The sequence below is a fragment of the Psammomys obesus genome, unplaced genomic scaffold (assembly GCF_907164565.1).
Source record: "Psammomys obesus unplaced genomic scaffold, mPsaObe1.curated_primary_1811, whole genome shotgun sequence".
NCBI lineage: Eukaryota > Metazoa > Chordata > Mammalia > Rodentia > Muridae > Psammomys > Psammomys obesus.
In genome coordinates this window covers 3,537,889-3,548,712 of record NW_026596962.1, presented here as the reverse complement: position 1 = coordinate 3,548,712, position 10,824 = coordinate 3,537,889, and positions in this window count along the sequence as shown.

The following is a 10,824-nucleotide window of genomic DNA, read 5'->3' as shown; positions in this document are numbered from 1 at the left end:
GATAGATAGATAGATAGATAGATAGATAGATAGATAGATAGATAGATGACAGATAGATAAATAGATACAGAGATGAATGATAAAATAAAGATAAAGAAACAGTACATATAATGAAAAACTAGTGACATTTGTCTTGCTAGGTGTGGCTTATATAATTAAATTTATAACCTTCAGTTCAATCCACTTTCTACACAATTTTAATAATTATGTCTGAGCTAAAGCCCAATTTGTTCATTTATCTGCTAACTAATGGAAAATTTTCAGAGCTTATAATCAACAAGTTCTGGAATGCTAACTTGCATTCCTTTGAGAATATAGGCAGAACGATGTAGAAGCTCTGATTTCTGAGAAACTTACACACTGGATTCTGCATAACAGCACTAATCCTTTCTCTCACCAGCTATGTGGAAGACTGCCTGCCTTCCTTTGCTTCTTTGCTGGCATTTGTTCTCTGTTTCTTTAAAACAGAAAATATGACTTGGGGAAGTTGGAATTTCTGTGCCCCTGGCTTAGGAAAAGTGACAGTTGAAAATAGTTTTGAAATATTTATCTTATTACAATCATCTTGTATAATGAACAGATGATATAAAAATGTACTAAATGGGGAAAAAGGCTCACTGCTGGGTATGGTGATCAATGCCTACAATTCCAGCACTAGTGAGTTGGGGGCAGAAGGATCAGGAATTCAAGATCATTTACAGTAATCTCTTGGCTAGCCTGGGCAGTATGGGACCCTGTCCAAAGACAAAGTAAGAAGGAAAGAAGAAAGGAAAAGAAAAAGAGAAGAGGATAGAAGATTGTTTATTTACAAAGCATAATCTCCCAGATCATATTTTAGGAAGTGTCCTGAAGCCATGTCTAGTCTTTTCCTTTTCTTCCCCTTCCTTCTTATTCTACCTCTTATCCCCATGTTAAGACACTTTCCTACACGATCGTATCTAACCTAAAACTCATAACCCCCTTCCTAAGCCTCAAGAGCACTGAGCCTACAGTGGTGGGTCACCATGCCTAGAAAGAGCTTTTCTTTAAGGTACAGGGTTCTCGGTTTCCTCCAACATAAAATGGGAATAGTAATAATGAGTCTTTCAAAGAATTTCTGAAAGAATTATTCTCTCTCCAAATATATCAGTTAAATTCATTAAAGTTTTCCTCCTAGTACCTGAGATGTAAGCACTAGCTGATCTTTAAGTTTAAGGCCCTGACTTTCTAATTAGACACTTCCTTCAGGTTCTAGTCATCATAGTCACTCTTGTGTAACTTCTGGTAACAATGAAACCTGGTCCTCATCTGCTTTTCTCTTGTAGTAGATACGGAACATGTGTTAATATTGAACACTTAAAATGTGGCTGGAATGACTCCTTAAATGAAGCTTTTATTTAATGAATTTAAACAATTGCTGAGGTAGCTCCTGACTACTCCATCGGACACTACAGTTTGTGAGTCTTTTTCATCCCATTCTCTCCACCAGGTGAACACCCTGGTACAAACAGGGTCACACTTGTACACACAGGTTCCCAACCACTCATATCTAGGCATCTGTCACTTGTACATCTCACCAAAAAGGAGCTAAGTTCACATGATGCTGTTCACGTGCACTCTTTAATTCAGCCTACAACATCCCTGTGACATCATCGTAGTTGTCACTATGTCGATGAGGGAAAATTATAGTGGGGTGATTTTTGTTGGGGTGGAAGTTGGAAAGACTACCTTCATGTTTGCTGACTAAGATAAGTGGCTTGACAAGGCCTTGACTAATTTTGACAGACTCATCACCAGGGTATGATCAGATTTCTGCTTCCAGATTTCTGACTCTCTGTCTCACTGAAGGATGGGATCCTGTCGGACCACCAAAACCATAAGAAAACTTCCAGCTAGAAATTGAAGCTACAATCAAAGCTCACCAAAGAGCTGAGACATGGATCTGCAGATACAGGTGCAGGAAAGTAAAGGCAAGTTCATTGATCTAAAACTAGTCATAGAAATTGCATGTAATGGGTTCTGAGTACAAAGCAGAGACTCCCTGTCTCATTGTCTCATGTTGGCCTTATTTACCTGTTCCGTACATCTCAGACGTTTTGTGCTGTGTGCGCACATAAGCACACCTGCTTGCAAGTGCGACACACACAGACTAGGCCGAAGCATGTGACAATAGAAGTGCAGCAGCGCTCTTCGGTGCAAACTTGAAGGAAAACTGGGTCATAAATCTGTCCTTTCCCGAGTTATCTAAGCAAAGCTGGAGTGTTGGTTTCATGAGAACTTGAAAGACTCCTTCCAGAGCTCTGATTGCGTGGGATGTCAGACATTAATTTGACTAATTTGAACAGCTTGAAGAACACGTTTGAAAAGAAGTCAAGGGAGCTCACAGTGAGGCGGCACAGAACAGGATGTTTGCGCTTCCCTTGTTTAATTAGAGAATCAGATATGTCTTGAAGATCAGAAAGAACATGAAAAGGGTCATCTTTCAGCCAATATGATAAGAGTGTATTTAATCTGACAAATATCATAGAATTTCATTTTCTTCTAGGAGCGTTCACTTTGGTGTTAACCATAAAGTGCTGATGTGCTCAGTGGTAACAGGATAAATACAAATTAGGCTTTCAAGAAGAGGTGACCATACTTACTGGAAATACACACTCAGCTCAGTGGCCACACATTGACCAGGTAAAAACTCCCTCTTTTGGTTGCGTATTAGTTCATTTTTATATTTTTAAATGTGCTCTAGTCCTGGGGAGGTGGATATAGCTCAGAGGTGGAGTGGATGCATAATAAGTTAAAGGCCTTGTATTCAATGTATAGTGTAGACACACACACACACACACACACACACACAACTTGCAAGAAATTTGGATTGGGGGATGACTCCATCAGTTAAGTGCCTGCTGTACAAAGTATGAGGACCTGACTTCAAGCCCCAGTGACCACATTTAAAAATAAGCCAGATTTATATTCCCCATACTGGGACAGTAGAGACACAGGATTTCTGGAGGGTTGCTGATCAGCCAGCACAGCCAAGCAGTGAGTTAGGGGTTTGGTGTATGAAATTGTCTGAAAAAATAAGGTCAAGAGCAACTGAAAAATCACCTGACAATTAGCCACACACAGAGAAAGGGGGAAAAGATTAAGAGAGAAAACATTCACATAAGAAGGAGAGGAGGACCTCCCCTATCAGTGGACTTGGGGAGGGGCATGCATGCAGAAAGGGGAGGGAGGGTGGGATCGGAAGGGGAGGAGGAAGGGGCTTATGGGAGGATACAAAATGAATAAAGAGTAATTAATAATAAAAAGTTAAATAAAAAATTAAAAAAGAATATATTAAATAAAATTCCATCAGATCTCTTAAATGTGCTTTGTAGATACTTGCTTTGCTTTTTTTTCCCATTTATTTGTTAATTTAGTCTTTTTACATCCTCATTCCAGGCCCCTTCTCTCCTCCTGGTTCTACCCTCACTCCCCTCCTCCCATCTCTCTCTCTCTCTCTCTCTCTCTCTCTCTCTCTCTCCCTCTCAGAGAAGGGAAAGCCTCCAAGGGGTGTCAACCCACCCAGGTACCTCAAGTCCCAGCAGGCTCCCACTAGAGCCTGACAAGGCAGCCAGCTAGGGGAAAGGGATCCAGTGTCAGAGAAAAGAGTTAGAACAGCCCCACTCTATGGTTAGGGACCCACATGTTGATCCTGCTGGACATATGTTATACATGGGTAGGGGTCTAGGTTCAGCCCATGGGTGCTCTTTGGTTCAAAAACCATTACTCCACAAAACTACAAAATCTAAATGAAACTCAAGAATTTCTAGATAAATACCACTTACCAAAGTTAGTCAAGATTGGGTAAATTATTTAAATGGTCCTATAACCCCTGAGGAAATAAAAGCAGCCATTAAAAGTTTCTCAACCAAAAAGGGCCCAGGGCCAGATGGTTATAGCACAGAATTCTACCAGACTTTCAAGAAGGAGCTAATGCCAACACTCCTCAAACTATTCCACAGAATAGAAACAGAAGGAACATTACCAAACTCATTCTATGAAGCCACAGTCATCCTGATACCTAAACTGCACAAAGACTCAACAAAGAAAGAGAATTTCATACAATTTCCCTTTTGAACATTGATGCAAAAATACTCAATAAAATATTCGCAAACCAAATCCAAGAAAACAGTGGACTAGGGTAAGGGGATGGGAGGAAGAGGGAGGGAGGGTAGGACTGAGAGGAGTTGAGGGAGGGGGCTTCAGTCTGGATACAAAATGAATAAATTGTGAGAAAAATTAAAATAATTAAAAATATTTGTTTGTGTCTTATACATAGTTTCATATTACAATAGAAGACATTTTGATAGATATAAAAAGATACATTTCAAACAAAAATTAAAGTGAATATATTCTTAAAAGGGAAATGCTTTATGAATGTTAATACATGGTAAAAATTTAAGTACAAAAAATTAAAAACTCATCCAATGTAAATATAAATAGATATTAAAAACTAATTTATTCAAATATCATAGACAAATACTAGAGACCAGAAAATGAACGAGAACAGACAAATGTTTCCTAGATTCTTCAGACTTTCGAGCCTAAGGCCCACAGAACTGCTTGATCTTTTTTCTCTGCCTCCTTCCTGCCCTTTGACGCCCTCCACTGATTTACAAAGCCCATGAAAGCAATGCATTGGTGATACACCGAGAAACTCACTGTGACTCCCACATGGAGCCAGCCACTGGAGCTAACTCAACCAAGAGTGACTTGTATCTGCAGAGCAGGCAGCCTGCCTTCAGAGAATCACTTCTTTCTGATATCAGAAGCGGCAGCAACCATGGCAAGAGGCCCATGGCAGGACTGATCTGGCTAGAGAGTGCCCTAGACTGATGACATAATCAAAGGTAGTACAATGCCCCTGAGATTTGTCACCTCCATAAAGTGTAAAAAGCAATGTTTGTGTCCTTTCTGATACGCAGCTCCTCCAGAAGCATCTTTTCCATGTTCTTAATACGGTCTCACAGAGTGATCAGAAGGTCATGTAAGACAAACACATAAGAAGCAACCTGTGGTAAAGAGTCAAGAAAAGGTCATACATCCTTCAGATTTCCTACTCAGCTAAAAATAGCTTTCCAAGACGTTTTATATGATTAAAATGCTGAAGTTACTTGTTTTCTTTATTTTTATTTGTACATTTGTACATGGGTTAGATGGCGATTGTATTATAAAATATCATGGCTTCCATACAAAAAAATAAGATATTGAATAGATGTTCTGCTATTATTTTTATCCAGGCAGTACTGTGGAGACATTGATATGGTTCCAAGAAATTGAAAAGGAAGAAAAAAATGAAAGAAAAGAAAGAAAATTCTGGGTGATGTCTAAATCAGTGCAGTCCAAGAAACTTACTTTTAACTTATGAAGCTTATAAAAATCACATCACCATTCCTTAAGAGTATTTTAAATACATTTAAACACATTTGTTGATAATTACTCTTGTTTCTCACATGTTAAACATCACACTTATAAGTGTTAATGTACATTTATATAAAAATAACTACATTTATAACACTAATATTTTCAAATTACTAGTCAATATACAGATGCTTGAAATAAATATGTTCTTTATTTATATGATGATTTCATATAAATAAACTTATATTTAAATGTAGTCATACTTAATGTACTCTTTTTAACTTTTATTAATTACACTTTATTCATTTTGTATCCCCCCATAAGCCCCTCCCTCCTCCCCTCCTGATCCCACCCTCCCCCCCCCTTTCTGCATGCCTACCCCTCCCCAAGTCCACTGGTAGGGGAGGTTCTCCTCTCCTTCTTTCTGATCTTAGTCTATCAGTTCTCATCAGAAGTGGCTGCATTGTCAGGGTTCTAGGTTATCTCCACGGATAGTCCTTGGTTGGAGTATGAGTCTCTGGGAAGTTCCCTGTGTTCAAATTTTCTTGTTCTGTTGCTCTCCTTGTGGAGTTCCTGTCCTCTCCAGCTCTTAATGTACTCTTATTTTATTTTATTGTTAAAGTATGTACATAAAGTACATACTTTATGTACTTGTATTTTTGATAGCAATTGAGATTTATTTGAAGTAAATTATTAATCAAGTATGGGAAACAGGATCATGGCCTTGGCAATTTAACTAATTAAAAGTTCTGTGTGCAGAGACATTTTTTACTCATGGGTTGTAACATGACTGTCAGTTTGTGTAAGCGTGTGTGTGTGTGTGCATGTGCGCGTGTGTGTTTGCACATGCCTGTGCGTGGGTACCTACATTAGGTAGACTTAGAAAGTGTGCCTTTGATGAAAACATATGTATACATGTGTATATATTTATTAATTCTTTCATGAGTAGGTCAATGGCCATCATTGATTCTGAGAACCCAAATTGATACCTTGCAATATCATATAAACTATGATCATGATACTATCATATAAAATTCAAACTTTCAAGATTTAAATATGTAAGAAGTCATGTTGATACTGCTGTTTAGAAAAGTTTGAGCTGCAGAAATTTGTGATTCACTTGCAAAGATGTGTTTGTGCTTAACATTTCATAGAGGAAATATGAGTACCATTTTAGGAAATAACAAATCCTTTTATATATGACTGCTTAAAAGCATTTATAGAAAATGCTTCTTATTTTATAGAAGATGAGTATAGAGGGGGGCCAAGATGGCGGCGCCGGGAGAACACTGTATCTGAGAAGCAGGACAGCACTCTCTGTGCAGCGACCAGGAGACTGAACTCTGGGCTCTAAAACTACAGCGATAGTGTTTCCCAGGTGAGGGGAGGCTCCCACAGCGTGGGAATCGGGTCCACTCTTCGGGCTGCCCAGCCAGAACCCGGAAGAGATCCCGGGTAACGTGGGCTTTGGGTCTCTGGGCTGAAGCCACACATCTGCCTGTCCTGATCACTTTCCCAGGCTGATTGGTGGGCACAAGGGTACCAGAGACTGAGAGTCCCAGTCACAAGAAAACCACATGGGGAAGGAAAGTTGCAAGACTGATCACGGGTCACCCAGTCTTTCCCTGGAAGGTCTCTCTGACCACGGGTACCTGCAGCCATCAAAACTGAGCTCCCACGGAGCACTGAGAGCAGCTGCGCGCCCAGCTCAAAATCCCTACTCCCTCTTCAGAGGAGGCAGGAGGCGTCCAGCAGAATCTGCCACAGACCACATTGTCTGTACCCCAAACTGAGATTGGGGCTGAGAAAACCCAATCGTTTCGGGCACTCCCCCAAAGGCCGCCATAACCCTGCCACAGTGGAGCGGAAGAATAAAGAGGCGCATACCAGCCAGCTTCACAGTGCCAGGACCCCAGTGCTGCCGGCTGCTCCTAGCAAACAAACTTCAGCTCGGGATCTGGGACTGTGGTCATTCAACACCTCCTGAGACTCTCCTGGGTCCAGCGCAACAAGGTCTAGCACCAAGTCCTACCACCGGCACACCCCCCTCTGACCCCTGGCAGAGAAACACCAGCTCAGACTCAGACTGAGAAGTCCCAACCCCTTCTGGCACTCCCCTGAGAGCACAGCCATAAGCTTGCCCTAGCGGAGGGGAAGGTCAGAGGGGAAGGACAGAGAAGCAGCCTGCCACAGGACACAGCACCCCCTCTCCAGCTCACCCAGCGGCCCCTAGCAGAGAAACCCAAGCTCTGGATCTGAGGACACTCAACCCTACCTGGTACCCTCTCGGGATCAGCAAACATAGGTTCTTCTGCCAGGCTGCTTCTGGCAGAGAGATCTGGGCCCAGGATCTGGGATTGAGAACACGCAACCTAACTCTTTCCCGTGCTACCCCGGGACCAGTAAACATAACCCCTCCTGGAAGAGGGAAAGGACAGAGAGGCAGCACACAGGAAAGGTGGACACCGAGTCCTTCGGCCACAGTGTCACAGAGCTGACTGTTAGCCTAACCGCACTTTTCCCGCAGCAGGACTAAATCAGAGAGTAGAGAGCAAGGGGAACCCCTGTGCATTCCAACTGGTCCTGCAAGAGAGTGAGTGAGCCCTCTAGGGAGAGTTTGCCCCAGACCCAGGGCCCCTCCACGGAAGCAACCAGAGGAGATCCCTGCCACCCACACCCCTAGTGTGGGCATCATAGGGATTCATGGGATAGCGACCCCAACATCGAAGCCTCTGCCTTGTGGAAACACCAGGGTAATAAAGGCAAACAATCCCTGGATCTCAGACAGAACTGCATAATAGTGACCTGCAGGCCACTGAAATAGTCAAAGAATCCACACATGCACACTGCTCCCTCTAAAAGCGCATGTGAATAGCGCCAGCATCACATTCCTTACTTAGGCAAAACTGAAACCAAACGCACACTCCCAAACCAGTGAACCTCTCTCATCTTCATGAAAAAATAGTCCAGAAAACAGAAAGAGACAATCATAGCCCGAACTACAAACTCAAGGAACAAACAGTGAGGGTTATAAATAACCAGATGGCTAGAAGCAGATGTAAGAACACTCCCAAAAAAAATCAGGACATAATGACCTCATCAGCAACCCCACAAAACAATGGACACTCAGAGAAATGACCATGAAAATTGAGGCAAACAAAGAAGAAATGCACAAAGCTCTCAAAGAAATGTCCACACAAATGAAGGCATATAAAGAAAAAATAAACAAAGCTCTCATAGAAATACAGGCAATTATAGCCAAAGAAGTAGAGGCACAATTAGTGATACATAGACAGGAAACGGACAAAAAAAGTAGAAGTAGTCATTGAGAAGCAGGACTCCACATTCAAACAGATGAAGGATATGGTGCAAGACATGAAAACAGAATTAGAATCAATAAAGAAAACACAAACAGAGAAAGACCAGGAGCTGGAGAACATAGAGAAAAGATTGGGAACTACAAAGGTAAGCATGACCAACAGAATACAAGAGATGGAAGAAAGAATCTCTGGAGCCGAAGATACACTTGCGGAAATTGACACATCTCTCAAAGAAAAAATAAAATCAGAAAAGTTCCAAACACAAAACATCCAAGATATCAAGGACACCATGAAAAGACAAAATCTAAGAATAATAGGAGTAGGAGAAAAAGAAGACATCAGCCTCAAAGGTCCGGAAAATATTTTCAAGAAAATTATAGAAGAAAACTTTCCCAATTTAAAGAAGGAGATGGCCATAAACATACAAGAGGCCTACAGAACACCAAGTAGACTAGACTAGAAAAGAAATTCTTCACGTCACAACATAGTCAAAACACTGAACCTACAGAACAAAGAAAAAATTCTAAAAGCAGCAAGGGAAAAAGGCCAAATAACATATGAGGGTAGACCTATCAGAATCACACCAGCTTTCTCAGCAGAAACTATGAAAGCCAGAAGGGCCGGGACAGAAATCATTCAGTCCTTAAGGGACCACAGATTCCAACCCAGACTACTATACCCAGCAAAACTTTCAATCAACATAGACAGAGAATTCAAAATATTCCATGACAAAACCAAATTTAAACAATATCTACATAGTAATCCAGCTCTACAGAAGTTACTAGAAGGGAAACTCCAAACCAAAGAAAACAACTACATCTAAGGAAACAGAGGAAATAGAAAACTACACAACAAAAAAACCAAAAGAATACAAGCAATGAAACTCAGTGACACCACCAACCCAACATCTAAAGTAAGTAATAATTGTTGGTCACTAGTATCTATCAACATCAACGGACTCAACTCCCCAATAAAAAGACACAGATTAACAGAATGGTTGTGGAAACAGGATCCAACATTCTGTTGCATCCAAGAAACACACCTATGCAACAAAGATAAACACTACCTCAGAGTAAAGGGCTGGAAAAATGTTTTTCAAGCAAATGGTTCCAGAAAACAAGCTGGAGTAGCAATCCTAATATCTAATAAAATAGACTTTCAACCCAAGTTAATCAAAAAGATAAGGAGGGCCACTATATTCTCATCAAAGGAAATATCCACCAAGAAGACATCACAATCTTGAATATCTATGCCCCAAATAAAAGAGCACCTACATTTGTAAATGAAACAATATTAAAGCTTAAATCACACATTGATCATCAATCCTAATACCTTAATAGTGGGAGACTTCAACACTCCACTCTCACCAAGGGACAGATCAACTAGACAGAAAACAAATAGGGAAATAAAAGCACTTACAGACTTCCTAAATCAAATGGACCTAATAGACGTCTACAGATCTTTTCATCCAAACTCAAAAGAGTGTACCGTCTTTTCAGCACTGCATGGAACCTTCTCCAAAATAAACCATATAGTTGGTCATAAAGCAAGCCTCAACAGATACAAAAAGATTGAAATAATCCCTTGTATTCTATCTGACCACCATGGACTAAAGCTGGACCTCAACAACAACAAAAATAACAAAAAGCCGAAACACACATGGAAACTGAACAATTTGTTACTCAATGACAGCTGGGTTAAGGAAGAAATAAAGAAAGAAATTAAAGACTTCCTAGAATTCAATGAAAATGAAGGCACAACATACCCAAATTTATGGGACACATTGAAAGCAGTGCTCAGAGGAAAATTTATAGCACTAAGTGCCTGCAAGAAAAAATCGTAACATCACATACAAACAACTTAATGGCCCAACTGAAAACCCTAGAAAAAAAAAAGAAGCAGATACACCCAAGAGGAGCAGACAGCTGGAAATAATCAAACTCACGACTGATATCAATCAATTAGAAACAAATAAAACTATTCAAAGAATCAATGAAACAAAGAGATGGTTCTTTGAGAAAATCAACAAGATAGAGAAACCCTTAGCCAAACTAACTAAAAAGCAGAGAGAATCTACCCAAATCAGCAAAATCAGAAATGAAAACGGTGACATAACTACAGACAC